At 38.4% G+C, this 20373-nt stretch overlaps 1 protein-coding gene across 5 annotated transcripts in view; it reads right to left on the reverse strand.

Annotated features, from left to right (window-relative positions):
• The window catches only part of ZMYM2 (zinc finger MYM-type containing 2), a 409791-nt gene extending 405810 nt beyond the window's left edge, over positions 1 to 3981 (reverse strand). The window contains exon 1 of one of the 5 annotated variants that reach the window (XM_053708531.1): positions 3883 to 3981. The gene's annotated coding sequence lies outside the window, so the exon portion shown is untranslated. Of the gene's footprint in view, positions 1 to 3635; positions 3760 to 3882 lie in introns of those variants that run through there. The other 4 variants (XM_053708528.1, XM_053708530.1, XM_053708527.1 and 1 more) reach the window with 4 other exon arrangements.
• Between the last annotated feature and the right edge of the window lie 16392 nt (positions 3982 to 20373).

Consider the following 20373-nt stretch of genomic DNA (forward strand, 5'->3'; position numbering starts at 1 on the left):
AATTACGTAGTCTGTTGACTATCAGGCCCACAGCTGAGAAAACGCGTTGAGCAGGTACAGATGTTGCCGGGATGCACAGGTATGTTTTCGCTAGCCGTGATAATTTCCTGTACTTGCATTCATTTCCAAGCAGGACTTTTAGTTGAAGATGCCATTTTTTGCAAAAAGGTGTTTCATCTACGAGTACGAAACACGTCATCATAGCTGCCGCCAAGTGAGACAATCCGCAAATAGGCTTAGGCTACGGGCTGTTTTTGACTGTCAAAATATAGCGAAATTTAATATATCAATAAATCGACTAATGTCGTACTAGTCGCAAAATGCGATACCCATCGACTAATCGATTAGACCGACTAACTCAGCCCTATTAAATACAAGGTAATCACAGAGGTAAAAAGTGAATTAATATAACCCTGTTGGTTATGCAAGACTGGGGAATGAGTCAAAGATTATCTTTTAAAACAATAAAAATTCTGGTGCAAGCTTAATTTTGACTTTTCAGTCCCTTTAAAATATATGTTCTACTATAACATGCACTATTTTGTATTCTCTTACAAATTCCATTTCTTCACTATCCCAAGCAAAAAAGGTTAAAACTGATTTACTTGCATATTAGCAGATGCTTGCAAGTAAACCCTCCAATAACCTTAAGTTTCATAGTCCAGAATAGCACAGAAACACACCAAGCACTATGCAATTACTTTTTTTTTTTTTTTTTTTAAAGGGGCAGTTACCACCTTGAAAATCGCAAATAAAATGTTAAAGGGACATGAAACTTTTTGCATGATTCACATAGACCTTGAAATTTTAAAAAGCTTTCCAAATTATTTCTATTATCTAAATGTGTTACATTCTGTTGATATACTTTGTTGAAAAGTATACCTAGATAGGCTAAGAAGCCGCTGATTGGATGCTACACGTTTAAGCCTGTTGTCATTGGCTTTCAACAAGCTCCTGAGTAGTGCATTACTGCTCTTCCAACAAGGATTCCAAGAGAATGAAGCAAATTAAATAGAAGTAAACTGGAAAGTTGTTTAAAATGGTATGATCTACCTGAATCCTGAAAGAAACATTTTGGGTTTCATGTCCCTTTAGGTTATGTGTAATAACTTTGCAATAATCTTTATTTGCCCCTTTTTCGTTTAAGTTAACTTTAAATTTTTCAAATCTTCAGAACTTGAAATGCACCCCGCTGTTTCTTTCTCTAACCCTGCTACATTTTGTGTCCCATCTGGCTTTAATAACTGCAAAACAATGCATTTTATAACATTATGACAATAGCTAGCCTTGTTGTTTGCAGACTAAAGCCCCGATTAGTTATTCCAAATTAGGCAAATGATGGCAGACGTTTGGCCGTTTATCAATAGCTATAAAAAAAATGTTTTATCAGATTATACAAGCACCATAGGCTCTTAGAGCAAGTACTGTGTCTAAAATGCTAGTGCACAAAACATACTAGAGTACCCTCTTGATACAGATATAGCTTTTACTAGAAACATTTTTTTTTTAATACATGTATATTGACAAAGAAAAGCATCAGTATGCATTCCAATTTTGGCTCAAATGTCCCTTTAAAAAAAAAAAAATCTAAACTGCCTTTTTTTTTTAACCCCAAAACTTGATAGACTGACCAAAATACTAGATTGTTAGGTTAAAGGGATAGGAAAGTCTAAATTAAACTAGAGCATATCATTTTAAGACACTTTCAAATTCACTTCTATTTTCAAATGTGCTTTGTTCTATTGGTAAGCCTTGTTGGAAAAATATATGCACATATCCTACACTAGTGGGAACTGTTGCTAATTGGTGCCTGCACACATTTGTCTTTTGTGATTGGCTGACTAGATGTGTTCATCTTGCTACCTGTAATGCAATGCTGTTCCTTCAGCAAAGGATAACAGAACAAAGCAAATTTGATAATGGAAGTAAATTGGAAACGGAAAGTTGTTTAAAATTATATGTTCTATCCAAATCACGAAAGAATATTTTGTGGTTTCCTGTCATATCTAGCCAAATTGCTATAGGATAGATATATATATAGAAATATATAGATATAGTGTGTGTATATGTATATGTATATGTGTATATATATATATATATATATATATATATATATATATATCTTTATACACAAAACATTGAAGCACTGATATCTGCATGACTACTACAAACTGCAAAAAAATGTTCAGCCTTCTATCATACAAGAATCAAATGTAACCACAAAGTACTTACTTTGTTAAATCTAAACTACATTTAAAAATGTATCGGTTTTAAAAGCTAATTTGTTTTAAACAAACATTATCATGCACATGGAGGCTTGTACTGGTCTACCAATAACAAAGTTTTTAGAATTGTTCAAAACTAGAGAACTCTGTAGTATTCAACAAGCAGGTCTTCTAGATTCAAATTGTTCCTCAAAATGTATACAAAGGATGTGTAATCAATGTTCTTACAATTCCTGGAAGCTATATGCTTTCCAGCGACCACACACCATTTATTACATATTTACAAACTGTTCAAATAACACCATGTGCTAGAAGGGTGAATCAAAATAGCCAGAACCACTGCAACAGTGATCAGTTGCACCAGATTCCTCCCAGCAACAGGACATTCAGCCCCTGCATATATCACAATGCAAGAATTTCCCTCTGCTCAAACACAAAACATGACTATGGGGCAGAAAACGTGAGATATAAGGAGGAGGAGTCAGGATATGCAAAATCCTAGTCCCATAACAGCAAGGCTTTAATACTTTGCTGGGCCTTACAAATACACGTATATACGTGTGCACTCTGTGGATGTTCGGTAGAACAAATATGTCACTTATAGATAGGTACACGCGTATCCGATGCATCACAGTTACTCTTTATGTCAGGGATGCAGGCCAGTCCGACGCGAATCAGCACAGAGGTGCCAGTTATAGCAGGGAGTAAAATAGGGAGAAACGATACCTGCTTTGTATATAAATAAAGATGAAATATAAATCCAGCCCACAATAAAAATGCAATACCCATACAAGCACCGAGCGATCTGCAGAATCCCCTGCGCTAACAAATACTGTGCAACCCAGGGCCTCAGGCGGGGGCAGTAAAGTGGCTTTGTTGTATCGTAGGGCAAAGCAAAAGCGGGTGGTTGAAACAGAGTTACCGGCTTCTATTAGACTATTGCCACTCTCTCAGCAAGCAACACAGTGCTATTTGCCCTAGCTGCGTTGTTGCCCCTCTGTACTCGGCCGCCGGCACTGCCTGCTGTCCGCCATTAGCGAGTGAGACGAACAATACGGAGATGGTAGATACACCAATACGGGCCCTTGGGTACAACAGAGGCAAAAACGAGAGGCACACACAGGGGGCATCCATTTTAAATTATACATGTAATGGGGTATTATGGATAAAACAAACAAATAGCTCTTCTGACCCATACTATAAACATGTAGCCAGTGAACTAACTGTGCGGGGCATTGGTCACGCAGGAGTTAAAACGCCTAAGCACGACCCAGAAACTAATAAAATGGGTATGTTATTAATGCACCCGATAGGGGGCATCACACGAACAGGGGATAATCAAAACACTAGGAGATGCAAATTGCCGGTGTTCCTCCCATATTAGCGTACCTAGCGTCAGAATACACTCACCTACCACAAAACATAGAGGGAAATTCAGGCCACACATCCACAAAACGATGCTTCCACTGCAGCCCAACTATCCCGTCCAGTCCCCGGGGCAGGAGGGGGAGGGGAATAGCCAGCTAGCATCGCAAGCGGGAGAAGGCGAGGGATGGGCGGACTGTGGCTCCGCCCCCTGCCTAGCTTTGATTAGCTGATGGGGCCGAACATCAGGGAAAGTAGGTGTTTGTGATTGGTGAAAGTAAATATCACTCACTAGTCCATTCGCCCGCCTCCCCATCTTGTGAGCCTGGAAAGCTGCACCGCCCATGCGTTGCAGTCAATTCAGTCTTTTGGGTGGTCGTAGTTAGAGTGAAAATAGACAAGCTCATTTGGCGCTGTCCTAGCGAAGCTGCAAGACTCCTCCCCCCGTCGCTAACACCACAGCCGTATTCTGCTAGGAGGAGCTTGCACGGGGAGGAGGGAGGTAGCTGTGAGAGATCTAACAACAGCACCGTGATCCGGAAAAAGCCTCATACGGCTGAGCAGCCTATTTTATACTGTGTACTATGTTGACTGCAGTGTGCGCTTCCATATTACGTGCCGCTAAAACGTATACAACTACATATTTTTAAATCAATTTGTAATTATGTTTACAATTATGTATATAATTTGTTTATGAGATAATTGTAACAAGCATGGACGTTTGGCAATACATTACTATAGTTTATGCTTGTTAATTAATACGTTTTCAAGAAGGTATAGCAAATTGAGTATAACGCGTTTTAGTGGCAGAGGACGCATACTTGTTATGAGTTGAATAAAGGTCATCATTTTAATTAGTTTCATAGTAATCTCAATAAAGTATACCCTTGCTCCCCATTCTTATTTAGCGCCCCATTATAGTTTCACCATTTTGTTTTAAGTACAGACGAGAGATATTACGTTTATACTTATGGCTGAGCCAAAATAAGAGTATTTGTTTGCATCCATTAAACATACTATTCGTGGCACGTAAGAAAGGAAAGCTCGCGGCTACGTCACCAGTAAAACAAAATGGCGGACGCGCGGGCAGCATATGCCTTGTCCACCTCATATGGTGTTTGAGCTTCATTCGATGATATCTTGGTAATCGGTCGGTTTAGTAATTTTATTATATAAATAGCACCGTTTAAAAGTATTTATCTCCTGTGACAATGTTCATGTTTTTATCGTTTCGAATTTCAAGCTTTGATCCACCGGGGTTTGTGTGTAGGTCCCATTGCAAGCTTCCTTTATTTACTCTATTTGTTTTCAAAGAGCTAGTTGATGAACACTTGGGAATGAAACAAGTCAAATAGTTTACTTTTGTAATTTCTACATCTTAATTGTGCTATCTGGGGAATTCTTAACACTGCAGTTTATATTTTATTCACACATATTTGTAAAACCCAATTAATTAGGTGTTTCCTCTAATATATTTTGTAGATCTAATATAAATATGGTATTATGTTATTTTGTATGCTATTCAAACCTCTGTTAATTCTATACATTCTATAAAGAGCATGGATTTATGGATATGTAGCATATTTACAACATAAAGGGGTATAATTTTTTAACCACTGCATAATACTGAATGCAAACTTTTTGAATATTGTTATTAAAATAAGGTCTCTATAGTCTGTATTTTTATTCCATATGAGAGCCTCCATGCACTGAAATTTAACTGTATCTCTTTCATAAGATAGTGAGAGTCCACAAGGAGGAGTCAAACACCCCTAGATACCAGAGTTTTAATCCCTCCAACTCTCTAAGAATCCCTGTAAGTTTTTAGCCTATAAGATGGAGTGCTTATCTACATAATTTTAATAGGGGTTGTATAATCAACCTGAGGCCCAATACCCCTTAGTGCCTACAAAGGGGAAGAAATTAGTTTTCAGCCAACAAGAGAACAACTTCCAGTGTGGAGATGCCCCCCAGTTGAAATGCAAATTTATCTGCCAATACCCTGGTCTACATTACAGTGTGTGGCACCATGTACACTGGTGCTGAGTCCCCAGTTAAAATTTGGATTCATCTACCGATCCTCATGGCTTGGAGTGGCTGCACTTTCTGAGATTCTTGATACTGTGCTTTCACTGCCTCAGGTGGGCTTCTCTACTAAACACAATTCTTCTGCACCTGAGTTGCACACTAGGTGCTAACTGGTAAGTACAATGTACCTCATAACCCTCTAGCTATTCACATGAACTCGTACATATTATTCACAGTAGGCATGTGCATTCAGATGCTTCATAGCATCCGAATGTGGAAGAAAGCTGCCACTTTTCAGAGCCGGATTCCTTCTTGTGAAAGTGCAAAACACTAAGATCTGTGGAAATATTGTTGTGTTGCACTTTCACAATAAGGAACTCGGCTCCAAAAAGAACTGGACACCAGGAGCGACCACCTTCTGCATTCAGATGGTAACAAAGCATTCAAATGCACATTCCTAATTCACATAGCCTAGGAACATTTATATACACATACCACAAAACATTTACAGTTTGACAGTTTTGGGTACTTTTAAGGAACTTTTAAATTTTATTAAACCCCTTAAAAACCACAATCTGGAAATACTATTAGACCCCCCCCCCCCTCTGGAAGGCTTACTAAAATAGCCGCACCCCCATAGAAAACCGTCAACAGTCATTAGGGGGTTAAAAAAAGAAAAGGTTATTTTATCTTTCAATTTAGAGCTTATGGTTTTAGCGCTTTTTGTTACCAGAACTCTTAATGCAGCCTTCCTTTATTCTCCTTTGCTTTCTTTCGGCTAGATTTGGAGTTTTGTCGGTAACGACCCGCGTAGCTAACGCCGGCTTTTTTCTGGCCGCACCATAAAAATAACTCTGGTATTGAGAGTCCACAAAAAGGTGCGTTAGGCTCCAAAAAAAGAGCGTAGAGCATTTTTAACGCAGCTTCAACTCTCGATACCAGAGTTGCTTACGCAAGCGGCCAGCCTCAAAAACGTGCTCGTGCACGATTCCCCCATAGGAAACAATGGGGCTGTTTGAGCTGAAAAAAACCTAACACCTGCAAAAAAGCTGCGTTCAGCTTCTAACGCAGCCCCATTGTTTGCTATGGGGAAACACTTCCTACGTCTGCACCTAACACCCTAACATGTACCCCGAGTCTAAACACCCCTAGCCTTACACTTATTAACCCCTAATCTGCCGCCCCCGCTATCGCTGACCCCTGCATATTATTTTTAACCCCTAATCTGCCGCTCCGTAAACCGCCGCTACTTACATTATCCTTATGTACCCCTAATCTGCTGCCCCTAACACCGCCGACCCCAATATTATATTTATTAACCCCTAATCTGCCCCCCTCAACGTCGCCTCCACCTGCCTACACTTATTAACCCCTAATCTGCCGAGCGGACCTGAGCGCTACTATAATAAAGTTATTAACCCCTAATCCGCATCACTAACCCTATAATAAATAGTATTAACCCCTAATCTGCCCTCCCTAACATCGCCGACACCTAACTTCAAACATTAACCCCTAATCTGCCGACCGGAGCTCACCGCTACTATAATAAATGTATTAACCCCTAAAGCTAAGTCTAACACTAACACCCCCCTAAGTTAAATATAATTTACATCTAACAAAATTAATTAATTAACTCTTATTCAATAAATTATTCCTATTTAAAGCTAAATACTTACCTGTAAAATAAATCCTAATATAGCTACAATATAAATTATAATTACATTGTAGCTATTTTAGGATTAATATTTATTTTACAGGCAACTTTGTAATTATTTTAACCAGGTACAATAGCTATTAAATAGTTAAGAACTATTTAATAGCTACCTAGTTAAAATAATTACAAATTTAACTGTAAAATAAATCCTAACCTAAGTTACAATTAAACCTAACACTATACTATCATTAAATTAATTAAATAAAATACCTACAATTACCTACAATTAAACCTAACACTACACTATCAATAAATAAATTAAATACAATTCCTACAAATAACTACAATGAAATAAACTAACTAAAGTACAAAAAATAAAAAAGAACTAAGTTACAAAAAATAAAAAAATATTTACAAACATAAGAAAAATATTACAACAATTTTAAACTAATTACACCTACTCTAAGCCCCTTAATAAAATAACAAAGACCCCCAAAATAACAAAATGCCCTACCCTATTCTAAATTACTACATTTCAAAGCTCTTTTACCTTACCAGCCCTGAACAGGGCCCTTTGCGGGGCATGCCCCAAGAAATTCAGCTCTTTTGCCTGTAAAAAAAAAAACATACAATACCCCCCCCCCAACATTACAACCCACCACCCACATACCCCTAATCTAACCCAAACCCCCCTTAAATAAACCTAACACTAAGCCCCTGAAGATCTTCCTACCTTGTCTTCACCCTACCAGGTTCACCGATCCGTCCTGAAGAGCTCCTCCGATGTCCTGATCCAAGCCCAAGCGGGGGGCTGAAGAGGTCCATGATCCGGCTGAAGTCTTCATCCAAGCGGTAGCTGAAGAGGTCATTGATCTGGATGAAGTCTTCATCCAAGCGGGAGCTGAAGAGGTCCATGATCCGGATGAAGTCTTCATCCAAGCGGGAGCTGAAGAGGTCCATGATCCGGATGAAGTCTTCTATCAACGGCATCTTCAATCTTCTTTCTTCCGGATTCATCTTGCAGACCTCCGACGCGGAACATCCTCTTCTCCCGATGCCTACTAGCCGAATGACGGTTCCTTTAAGGGACGTCATCCAAGATGGCATCCCTCGAATTCCGATTGGCTGATAGGATTCTATCAGCCAATCGGAATTAAGGTAGGAATATTCTGATTGGCTGATGGAATCAGCCAATCAGAATCAAGTTCAATCCGATTGGCTGATTCGATCAGCCAATAAGATTAAGCTTGCATTCTATTGGCTGTTCCGATCAGCCAATAGAATGCAAGCTCAATCTGATTGGCTGATTGGATCAGCCAATCGGATTGATCTTGATTCTGATTGGCTGATTCCATCAGCCAATCAGAATATTCCTACCTTAATTCCGATTGGCTGATAGAATCCTATCAGCCAATCGGAATTCGAGGGACGCCATCTTGGATGACGTCCCTTAAAGGAACCGTCATTCGGCTAGTAGGCGTCGGGAGTAGAGGATGTTCCGCTTCGGAGGTCTGCAAGATGGATCCGGAAGAAAGAAGATTGAAGATGCCGTTGATAGAAGACTTCATCCGGATCATGGACCTCTTCAGCTCCCTCTTGGATGAAGACTTCATCCGGATCATGGACCTCTTCAGCTCCCGCTTGGATGAAGACTTCAGCCGGATCATGGACCTCTTCAGCCCCCCGCTTGGGCTTGGATCAGGACATCGGAGGAGCTCTTCAGGACGGATCGGTGAACCTGGTAGGGTGAAGACAAGGTAGGAAGGTCTTCAGGGGCTTAGTGTTAGGTTTATTTAAGGGGGGTTTGGGTTAGATTAGGGGTATGTGGGTGGTGGGTTGTAATGTTGGGGGGGGGGGTATTGTATGTTTTTTTTACAGGCAAAAGAGCTGAATTTCTTGGGGCATGCCCCGCAAAGGGCCCTGTTCAGGGCTGGTAAGGTAAAAGAGCTTTGAAATGTAGTAATTTAGAATAGGGTAGGGCATTTTGTTATTTTGGGGGTCTTTGTTATTTTATTAGGGGCTTAGAGTAGGTGTAATTAGTTTAAAATTGTTGTAATATTTTTCTTATGTTTGTAAATATTTTTTAATTTTTTGTAACTTAGTTCTTTTTTATTTTTTGTACTTTAGTTAGTTTATTTAATTGTAGTTATTTGTAGGAATTGTATTTAATTAATTTAATGATAGTATAGTGTTAGGTTTAATTGTAACTTAGGTTAGGATTTATTTTACAGGTAAATTTGTAATTATTTTAACTAGGTAGCTATTAAATAGTTCTTAACTATTTAATAGCTATTGTACCTGGTTAAAATAATTACAAAGTTGCCTGTAAAATAAATATTAATCCTAAAATAGCTACAATGTAATTATTCGTTATATTGTAGCTATATTAGGGTTTATTTTACAGGTAAGTATTTAGATTTAAATAGGAATAATTTATTTAATAAGAGTTAATTAATTTCGTTAGATTAAAATTATATTTAACTTAGGGGGGTGTTAGTGTTAGGGTTAGACTTAGCTTTAGGGGTTAATACATTTATTAGAATAGCGGTGAGCTCCGGTCGGCAGATTAGGGGTTAATAATTGAAGTTAGGTGTTGGCGATGTTAGGGAGGGCAGATTAGGGGTTAATACTATTTATTATAGGGTTAGTGAGGCGGATTAGGGGTTAATAACTTTATAATAGTAGCAGTGCGGTCCGCTCGGCCGATTAGGGGTTAATAAGTGGAGGCAGGTGGAGGCGACGTGGGGGGCAGATTAGGGGTTAATAAATATAATATAGGGGTCGGCGGTGTTAGGGGCAGCAGATTAGGGGTACATAGCTATAATGTAGGTGGCGCCGCTTTGCGGTCGGCAGATTAGGGGTTAATTATTGTAGGTAGCTGGCGGCGACGTTGTGGGGGGCAGATTAGGGGTTAATAAATATAATACAGGGGTCGGCGGTGTTAGGGGCAGCAGATTAGGGGTACATAAGTATAACGTAGGTGGCGGTCGGCAGATTAGGGGTTAAAAAAATTTAATCGAGTGGCGGCGATGTGGGGGGGCCTCGGTTTAGGGGTACATAGGTAGTTTATGGGTGTTAGTGTACTTTAGAGTACAGTAGTTAAGAGCTTTATGAACCGGCGTTAGCCCAGAAAGCTCTTAACTACTGACTTTTTTCCTGCGGCTGGAGTTTTGTCGTTAGATGTCTAACGCTCACTTCAGACACAACTCTAAATACCGGAGTTAGAAAGATCCCATTGAAAAGATAGGATACGCAATTGACGTAAGGGGATCTGCGGTATGGAAAAGTTGCGGCTGAAAAGTGAGCGTTAGACCCTATTTTGAGTGACTCCAAATACCGGAGTTAGCCTAAAACCAGCGTTAGGAGCCTCTAACGCTGGTTTTCACGCCTAACGCCAAACTCCAAATCTAGGCCTTTGTATCTTAGGGCACCAGCAATCAGTGATAACACATACAAAAAAGTGCTGGTGCACTAAGTGTTTACATTTTACCATGCCTTCTTCACTGTTGCTAAGCTATGATAGCTATTTTGATCTGTCGGGAGAAGCTTTCCAGAACCTGTGGAGGTGGGGAGTCAGTCTAAATTATTAGAGCTTGTTACATAACCATTTATACTTTAGGGTTAATTAAATTTATACTTCTGTTTATTTCAATAATAAAGAAGCTGTTAAATGATACAGTATATCTCACTGTATACCCCAAAATGGGTGCTCAGTTATACATTGTGCTTACTTAATTATTGCTGATCTTTTTAATCTTTGTTTCTTTCATGTAATTGGCAAGAGTCCATTAGCTAGTGACATATGGGATATACAATCCTACCAGGAGAAGCAAAGTTTCCCAAACCTAAAAATGCCTATAAATACACCCCTCACCACACCCACAATTCAGTTTTACAAACTTTGCAGTAAGTTTGGAGGTGGTGCAGTAAGTTTGTTCTAAGATTTCTACGTTGATGTGCGCTTCTCAGCATTTTGAAGCCCGATTCCTCTCAGAGTACAGTGAATGTCAGAGGGATGTGAAGGGAGTATCACTTATTTAATGCAATGGTTTTCCTCACGGGGGATCTATTTCATAGGTTCTCTGTTATCGGTCGTAGAGATTCATCTCCTACCTCCCTTTTCAGATCGACGATATACTCTCATATTCCATTACCTCTACTGATAACCGTTTCAGTACTGGTTTGGCTATCTGCTATATGTGCATGGGTGTCTTTTGGTAAGTATGTTTTCATTACTTAAGACACTCTCAGCTATGGTTTGGCACTTTATATATTGATATAAAGTTCTAAATATATGTATTGTACTTATATTTGAAATGATTACGGTTTTCAGTATATTTTCCTTTTGCAGACTGTCGGTTTCATATCTGGGAAATGCTTTTTTTTTAGGAAAAATTATTTCTTACCTGGGGTTTAGTCTCTTTTTCAAATTGACTGTCTTTTAAATTCACGTGCAGAATAAGGCTCACGAGGGCGCAAAATGCCAAAGTTTATTGCGTCATTATTGGCGCAACATTTTTTTGGAGCAAAGTTACGACTCCTTCACAAGGTTGTGTCATATGTGATGCGAGTATGTAATTTCCGGACGTTTTTCGCGCCCTAAAATATTTTTCTGTTTGTTGTGCATCATACTTGGTGCCAGAAATTTTAATTATTTAAGACCCCATTCCTATATGCCTCTTGCCTTTTTTCTCTATCAGAGGGCTAGGCTGTTTGCATTTTTCCCCATTCCTGAAACTGCCATATAAGGAAATTGATAATTTTGTTTTATATGTTGTTTTTTTCTCTTACATTTGCAAGATGTCTCAATCTGATCCTGTCTCAGAAATCACTGTTGGAACCCTGCTGCCTGATAACAGTTCTACCAAAACTAAGTGCATTTTTTGTAAACTTGTGGAGGTTTTATCTCCTGCTGTGGTTTGTAATAGTTGTCATGATAAACTTTTACATGCAGAGAATGTATCCATCAGTAGTAGTTCATTACCTGTTGCTGTTCCCTCAACATCTAATGCACAAGATATACCTGTAAATTTAAAATAATTTATTTCTGATTCCATTCAGAAGGCTTTGTCTGCCATCTCGCCTTCTAATAAACGTAAAAGGTCTTTTAAAACTTCTCATAAAGTTGATGAAATTTCAAATGACCGGCAACATGCTGAATTATCCTTCTCTGATGGGGATCTATCTGGTTGAGAAGATCCTGCCTCAGATATTGACACTGACAAATCTTATTTATTTAAAATGGAGTATATTCGTTCTTTGTTAAAAGAAGTGTCGATTACATTGGATATGGAGGAAACTAGTCCTCCTGATATTAAAACTAGTAAACGTTTAAATTCTGTTTATAAGCCTCCTGTGGTTATTCCAGAGGATTTTCCAGTTCCTGACGCTATTTCTGATATGATTTCTAAGCAATGCAATAGGCCTGGCACTTCTTTTATTCCTTCTTCAAAGTTTAAAAAATTGTATCCTTTGCCAGCAGTTTCTTTAGAGTTTTGGGAAAAGTTCCCCAAGGTTGATGGGGCTATCTCTACTCTTGCTAAACGTACTACTATTCCTATGGAAGATAGTACTTCCTTTTAAGGATCCTTTAGATAGGAAGCTTGAATTGAATCTTATCTAAGGAAAGCCTATTTATATTCAGGTCATCTTCTCAGGCCTGCAATTTCTTTGGCTGATGTTGCAGCTGCTTCAACTTTTTGGCTGGAAACTTTAGTGCAACAAGTATCTGATCATGATTTGTCTAGCATTGATAACTTGATTCAACATGCTAATAATTTTATTTGTGATGCCATTTTTTATATAATTAAAATTGATGTTAAATCTATGTCTTTAGCTATTTTAGCTAGAAGAGCTTTGTGGCTTAAATCTTGGAATGCTGACATGACTTCTAAGTCCAGATTGCTATCGCTTTCTTTCCAAGTTAATAAGTTATTTGGTTCTCAGTTGGATTCAATCATTTCAACTGTTACTGGGGGAAGGGAGTTTTTTTTTCCCTCAGGATAAAAGACCTAAGGGTTAATCTAAAGCTTCTCACCGTTTTAGTTCCTTTCGACAAAATAAGGAACAGAAACCTAATCTCTCCCCCAAGGAATCTGTTTCTAATTGGAAGCCTTCCTCGAATTGGAATAAATCCAAGCCATTTAAGAGATCAAAGCTAGCCCCCAAGTCCACATGAAGGTGCGGCCCACATACCAGCTCAGCTGGTAGGTGACAGATTAAGATTTTTCAAAGATGTTTGGATCAATTTGGTCCAAAATCAATGGATTCAGAGGAGTACAGAATAGGATTCAGAGTACAACCGCCAGTGGGAAGATTTTTTTTCTCTCACGCATCCCTGCAAACCCAGTAAAGGCTCAGGCTTTCCTGAAGTGTGTTTTAGACCTGGAGTTATCAGGGGTAATCATGCCAGTTCCGTTTCAGGAACAGGGTCTGGGGTTTTATTCAAATCTATTAATTGTCCCAAAGATAGAAAATTTATTCAGACCAGTTTTGGATCTAAAAATTTTGAATCAATATGTAAGAGTACCAACTTTCAAAATGGTGACTATAAGGACTATTCTGCCTTTTGTTCAGCAAGGGCATTATATGTCCACAATAGACTTACAGGATGCATATCTTCATATTCCGATTCATCCAGATCACTATCAGTTCTTGAGATTCTCTTTTCTAGACAAGCATTACCAATTTGTTGCTCTTCCTTTTGGCCTAGCGACAGCTCCAAGAATCTTTTCAAAGGTTCTCGGTGTCCTACTCTCTGTAATCAGAGAGCGGGGTATTGCAGTGTTTCCTTATTTGGACGATATCTTGGTACTTGCTCAGGCTTTACGTTCTGCAGAATCTCACACGAATCAACTAGTGTTGTTTCTTCAAAAACATGTTGGAGGATCAATTTACCAAAAACTTCTTTAATTCCTCAGACAAGGGTAACCTTTTTAGGTTTCCAGATAGATTCAGTGTCCATGACTTTGTCTCTAACGAACAAGAGATGTTTGAAATTGGTTGCAGCCTATCGGAACCTTCAGTCTCAGTCATTCCCTTCAGTAGCTATGTGCATGGGAATTTTAGGTCTCATGACTACAGCATCAGACGCGATCCCCTTTGCTCGTTTTCATATGAGACCTCTCCAGCTTTGTATGCTGAACCAATGGTGCAGGGATTATAAAAGGATATCACAATTAATATCCTTAAATCCCAATGTTCGACTATCTCTGACTTGGTGGTTAGATCACCATCGTATTGTTCTAGGGGTCTCTTTCGTTTGTCCAACCTGGACTCTGATCACAACAGATGCGAGTCTTTCAGGTTGGGGAGCTGTTTGGGGATCTCTGACAGCACAAGGGGTTTGGAAATCTCAAGAGGCGAGATTACCAATAAATATTTTTGAACTCTGTGTGATTCTCAGGGCTCTTCAGTTTTGGCCTCTATTGAAGAGAGAATCGTTCATTTATTTTCAGACAGGTAATATCACAACTGTGGCATATGTCAATCGTCAGGGTGGGACTCACAGTCCTTAATCTATGAAATAAGTATCTCGGATACTTGTTTGGGCGGAATCCAGCTCCTGTCTAATTTCTGTGGTTCATATCCCAGGTATAGACAATTGGGAAGCGGATTATCTCAGTCGTCAGACTTTACATCTGGGAGAGTGGTCTCTCCACCCAGATGTGTTTTCTCAAATTGTTCAGATGTGGGGGCTTCCAGAAATAGATCTGATGGCATCTCATCTAAACAAGAAACGTCCCAGGTACCTGTCCAGGTCCAGGGATCCTCAGGCGGAAGCAGTGGATGCGTTGACACTTCCTTGGTGTTATCAACCTGCTTATATTTTCCCGCCTCTAGTTCTTCTTCCAAGAGTGATCTCCAAAATCATCATGAAACAATTGTTTGTGTTGCTGGTGGTTCCAGCATGGCCTCAGGTTTTGGTATGTGGATCTTGTTCGGATGTCCAGTTGCCAACCTTGGCCACTTCCATTAAGATCAGACCTTCTGTCTCAAGGTCCGCTTTTCCATCAGGATCTCAAATCATTAAATTTGAAGGTATTGAAAATTGAACGCCTACTGCTTAGTCATAGAGGTTTCTCTGATTCAGTGATTAATACTATGTTACAGGCTCGTAAATCTGTTTCTAGAAAGATTTATTATCGAGTTTGGAAGACTTACATTTCATGGTGTTCCTCTCATAAAGACTCTTGGCATTCTTTTAGAATTCCTATAATTTTACAGTTTCTTCAGGATGGTTTGGATAAAGGTTTGTCTGCAAGTTCCTTGAAAGGACAGATCTCTGCTCTTTCTGTTTTATTCCACAGAAAAATTGCTAATCTTCCTGATATTCACTGTTTTTTACAGGCTTTGGTTCGTATCAAGCCTGTCATTAAATCAATCTCTCTTCCTTGGAGTCTTAATTTGGGTTTGAAGGCTTTACATGCTCCTCCATTTGAGCCTATGCATTCTTTGGACATTATACTACTTTCTTGGAAAGTGTTGTTCCTTTTGGCCATCTCTTCTGCTATAAGAGTTTCTGAATTATCTGCTCTCTTTTGTGAATCTCCTTTTCTGATTTTTCATCAGGATAAGGCAGTTTTGCAGACGTCATTTAAATTCTTACCTAAGGTTATGAATTCTAACAACATTAATAGAGAAATTGTTGTCCCTTCTTTGTGTCCTAATCCTAAGAATTCTTTGGAGAGATCTTTACATTCTTTAGATGTAGTGAGAGCTAAGAAATATGTTGAAGCTACTAAAGATTTCAGGAAGACTTCTAGTCTATTTGTTATCTTTTCTGGTTCCAGGAAAGGTCAGAAGGCTTCTGCCGTTTCTTTGGCATCGTGGTTAAAGCTTTTGATTCATCAAACTTATGTTGAGTCGGGTAAAGCCCCGCCTCAGAGAACTACAGCTCATTCTACTAGATCAGTTTCCACTTCTTGGATTTTTTTCAGCGAAATGGCTGTTTTTATTTTCTTCCTCCCTCTCTAGTGACTCTTGGGTTGGGTTTCCGCTTCTTGGGTATTGCTATCCCATACATCACTAGCTCATGGACTCTTGCCAATTACATGAAAGAAAACATAATGTATGTAAGAACTTACCTGATAAATTCATTTCTTTCATATTGGCAAGAGTCCATGAGGCCCACCCTTTTTTATTTTTGGTTATGATTTCTTTGTATAAAGCACAATTATTTCCAAATTCCTTTGTTGATGCTTTTTACTCCTTTCTTTATCACACCACTACTTGGCTATTTGTTAAACTGAATTGTGGGTGTGGTGAGGGGTGTATTTATAGGCATTTTGAGGTTTGGGAAACTTTGCCCCTCCTGGTAGGATTGTATATCCCATACGTCACTAGCTCATGGACTCTTGCCAATATGAAATAAATTAATTTATCAGGTAAATTCTTACATAAATTATGTTTTTTATACAATTTTTTTCTGTGTTTGCTATATGTTGGTTATTACAGCAGCTTTCCCTACCATAAACCTATTCTACTTAACTATGGAGCATATTGGTGCAGCTCAGGCATCTGGAATGTCAACTGACCATTTGGAGGGGCAATATACTGACTATTTAACATAATCCAATCCCTGTTTACTTTGTAAGGATCATTTGGTATGTGTCCCTGTTCAGCTATGCACTTCTTGTGTGGGATCCATGGCTATTCCAGTGTTGCCCTATTCTCAGAGTTTTCAGGGGTCTGCAATATCTAAGCTATACCTTTACTGAGCCCTTTCCTAAATTTAAAGGTACACAAAAGTGGCAATTAAACTATCATGATTTAGATAGAGCATGTAGTTTTAAGAGACTTTCCAATTTACTTCCACTAAATGCACACTTTCTGATGCACCAGCTCCTACTGAACATGTGCACAAGTTCACAGTGTATATGTATATACATTTTTGATTGGTTGATGGCTGTCACATGATACAGAGGTCCTGCAAATGGGGGGAAACATTCATTTGTCAGAAGAAATCTACTTATTTCAAAATCAGAGTAAGTGTTATTGTATTATTTTTATTATGCAATTCTACTGTTTTTAATGGTCTTTTATGGAGTATTTAGGAGGTGGAAGATCCTCCCGCTTCAGACAAACAGCATGTTAAAAAAAAAAAAGATAAAAAAAATTTTTAAATATATTTTTATTAATCAACAATGGGTACAATTAAATAAATCACAAAGAATTGCACCACGCAGTGGGCAGTGTCATCGTCTATGGAAAATAACAAACTTGTACAGAAAGTATAGTACAGTAAATAAACATAGTCATTAAAGTGATAAAATTATATAGTCTGACACAGTACTTATACTTTTAAATAGCTTCCAATTTACAGTTTCAGACATAATGGTATGTATGCCAAATTAGGATTTTTAGTCAAAAAAACAAACAGAAACTAAAGAAGAGCAGACAGTCAACATTCAAATAGAAAATACGCCATATCAACATTCATTATCCATCTGTTGCGGAGATTGAGCATATTTACATTCGTCTAATTATAGTGGACTATCTGATATGACTAATATAAATATCATAGGAAACATACAACTAAGACAAACATATTGAGATACTTTCATTAATGAAATACCTTAAATAAAAAAGAAGGGGGAAAAAATAGGACGACCTAATTCTTCTCTCCCCTCACCCCACTCCCAACTCTTCTAACTATTTTGAATATACTGATCTGATATCATTAACTGTAGGAAGAGGGGGGAGACCCGTAGCAGAGATATAATCTGGGCTTGGGTCTCGGGTCATAATGCCATAATAACATTCTACCATTTAGCCAGGAAAGCCTTAAGCTTAGTGTCGGCAAAAATCATAGGATCTTTAATATGTACAGCTAATTGAAACCGCATACTATTAATAAAGGCAGCAATACTTGGTGCTTTTTTATCTTTCCAACTTTTTAAGATTAACTGTTTAGCATCTAGAATAGATGTGTTGACTAACTGTTAATTTTGTATATTACTCTTAGAGACCAGGCAAAAAATCTGCTTAATATCAAATAATATTTTATTAGGTAAAAATTTATTTATCCAAAATGTGATTTTGCACCAAAAGTGTTGAATCTTGGGGCATGGAAAAAGGTATATCAAAAAGAACAATATTGCTAATATTCTCAATAAAAAGAGACTAGGTAATATATTGGATCCAGAGAAGCTGACATAGATATAGCTATGAGTAAGTGTAATCAAGTACAAAGTCCCATATACAAAAAAGTCCTTTTAAATCAAGTGGTAATTGTAAAGGTCTGAGTATCATGTAATAGGTTGTAATTGTATAAGAACTCCGGATAATAGTGTGCTTAGTCCCAATAGTATGACAGGTAAGTACAGTACTTATCTTTTCCTCCACAGAACATCTGATGAAGCGCATGTGAGCACGTGTGAACCGTGTTAGGCGTTTGTCTGTATGTTCCCCTTTTACCACTTGGAATAAAAGAACTTTTCTTCAGCATCAAGCTTGGCCTCAGTGTGGCTTCTTTTGCATAGAAAAAAGGCATGTAGTAGATCGGCCTCGGGAAAGGCACATCTTGAGCATCTCAAAGTTCTCTGAGTATGCCATTTAGTCATAACTTTAGGTGTTAAAGGGACATTATACACTCATTTTTTCTTTACATAAATGTTTTGTAGATAATCTATTTATATAGCTCATAAAGTTGTTTTTTTTTTTAAATAAATGTATAGTTTTGCTTATTTTTAAATAACATTGCTCTGATTTTCAGACTCATAACCAAGCCCCAAAGTTTTATGTGAATACCGTCAGCTACCTTCTCCAGCTTTCTGCTGTTTGTGTAAAGGGTCTTTTCATATGCAAAAGAAGGGGGAGGGGGGAGTGTCTTATTTGCCACTTGCAGTGGGCTTTCCAGCTACCTTTTCAACAGAGCCAAACTGACAGCTTATAAGTAAGTTTTTAAACAGTTTTATACTGGATTTTTATATCAGTATCTGTGCATATTATTCTTTATAGTAGTATCTATTACATGCAGTTATATGAAAATGAGTGTATACTGTCCCTTTAAATAGGCTCTATTAAGTAATTTAATGTGTGATTCTCTAATAGATATAGTATAGGTGTACTTGGAGATCCTTAGAAAGCTCTTTTTAAAATATTCAAAATTCAGATCCCTGATATCAGTACGCCATTTAGCATATAAATCCAATATTTTATCTTTGGCTTCTAAAGATATACTTTTATACAGGAAAGAAATTGAATGTTTCCCAGAACGGTAACTGTTAATGATTGTATTTATATTTCCATGACTGTCTGGGTTATGTTCTACAAATTTATTAGAATTAATAAAGTGTCTGATTTGTAAATACGCAAAGAATTGTGTTCTCTTCAGTTTATAGTCTTCAACTAGAGAATCAAAGGTCTTAGACAGACTAGCAGGCCCATTTATCAAAGGGCTTGCGGACCTGATCCGACACTGCGGATCAGGTCCGCAAGACCTCGCTAAATGCGGAGAGCAATACGCTCTCCGCATTTAACATTGCACCAGCAGCTCACAAGAGCTGCTGGTGCAACGCCGCCCCCTGCTGACTCGCGGCCAATCGGCCGCCAGCAGGGAGCTGTCAATCAACCCGATCGTATTCGATCGGGTTGATGTCTGGCGATTCCTGTCCGCCTGTTCAGAGCAGGCGGACAGGGTTATGGAGCAGCGGTCTTTAGACCGCTGCTTCATAAGTTGTGTTTCTGGCGAGTCTGAAGACTCGCCAGAAACACGGCCCTTCAAGCTCCATACAGAGCTTGATAAGTGGGCCTGTTAGTCTGTGCATCAATTAGTTGGGCAACAGAATTTAATCCTTTTTGAGACCAGTTATAGAAAACATATGTCTCAAAGCCACTACAAATTATGGATTGCCTCTTATTGGAAGATATTGTGAGAATTTATAATCTATATGAAGACTCTGGCAAACTTTTTCCAAGCTAATACAATGTTATATAAGGTATATTTAAAGGGACAGTCTACACCAGAATTTTTATTGTTTTAAAAGATAGATAATCCATTTATTACTCATTTCCCAGTTTTGCATAACCAACACAGTTCTAATAATATACTTTTAACCTCTGTGATTATCTTGTATCTAAGCCTCTGCAAACTGCCCC

Source organism: Bombina bombina, chromosome 3 (assembly GCF_027579735.1).
Source record: "Bombina bombina isolate aBomBom1 chromosome 3, aBomBom1.pri, whole genome shotgun sequence".
Lineage (NCBI taxonomy): Eukaryota > Metazoa > Chordata > Amphibia > Anura > Bombinatoridae > Bombina > Bombina bombina.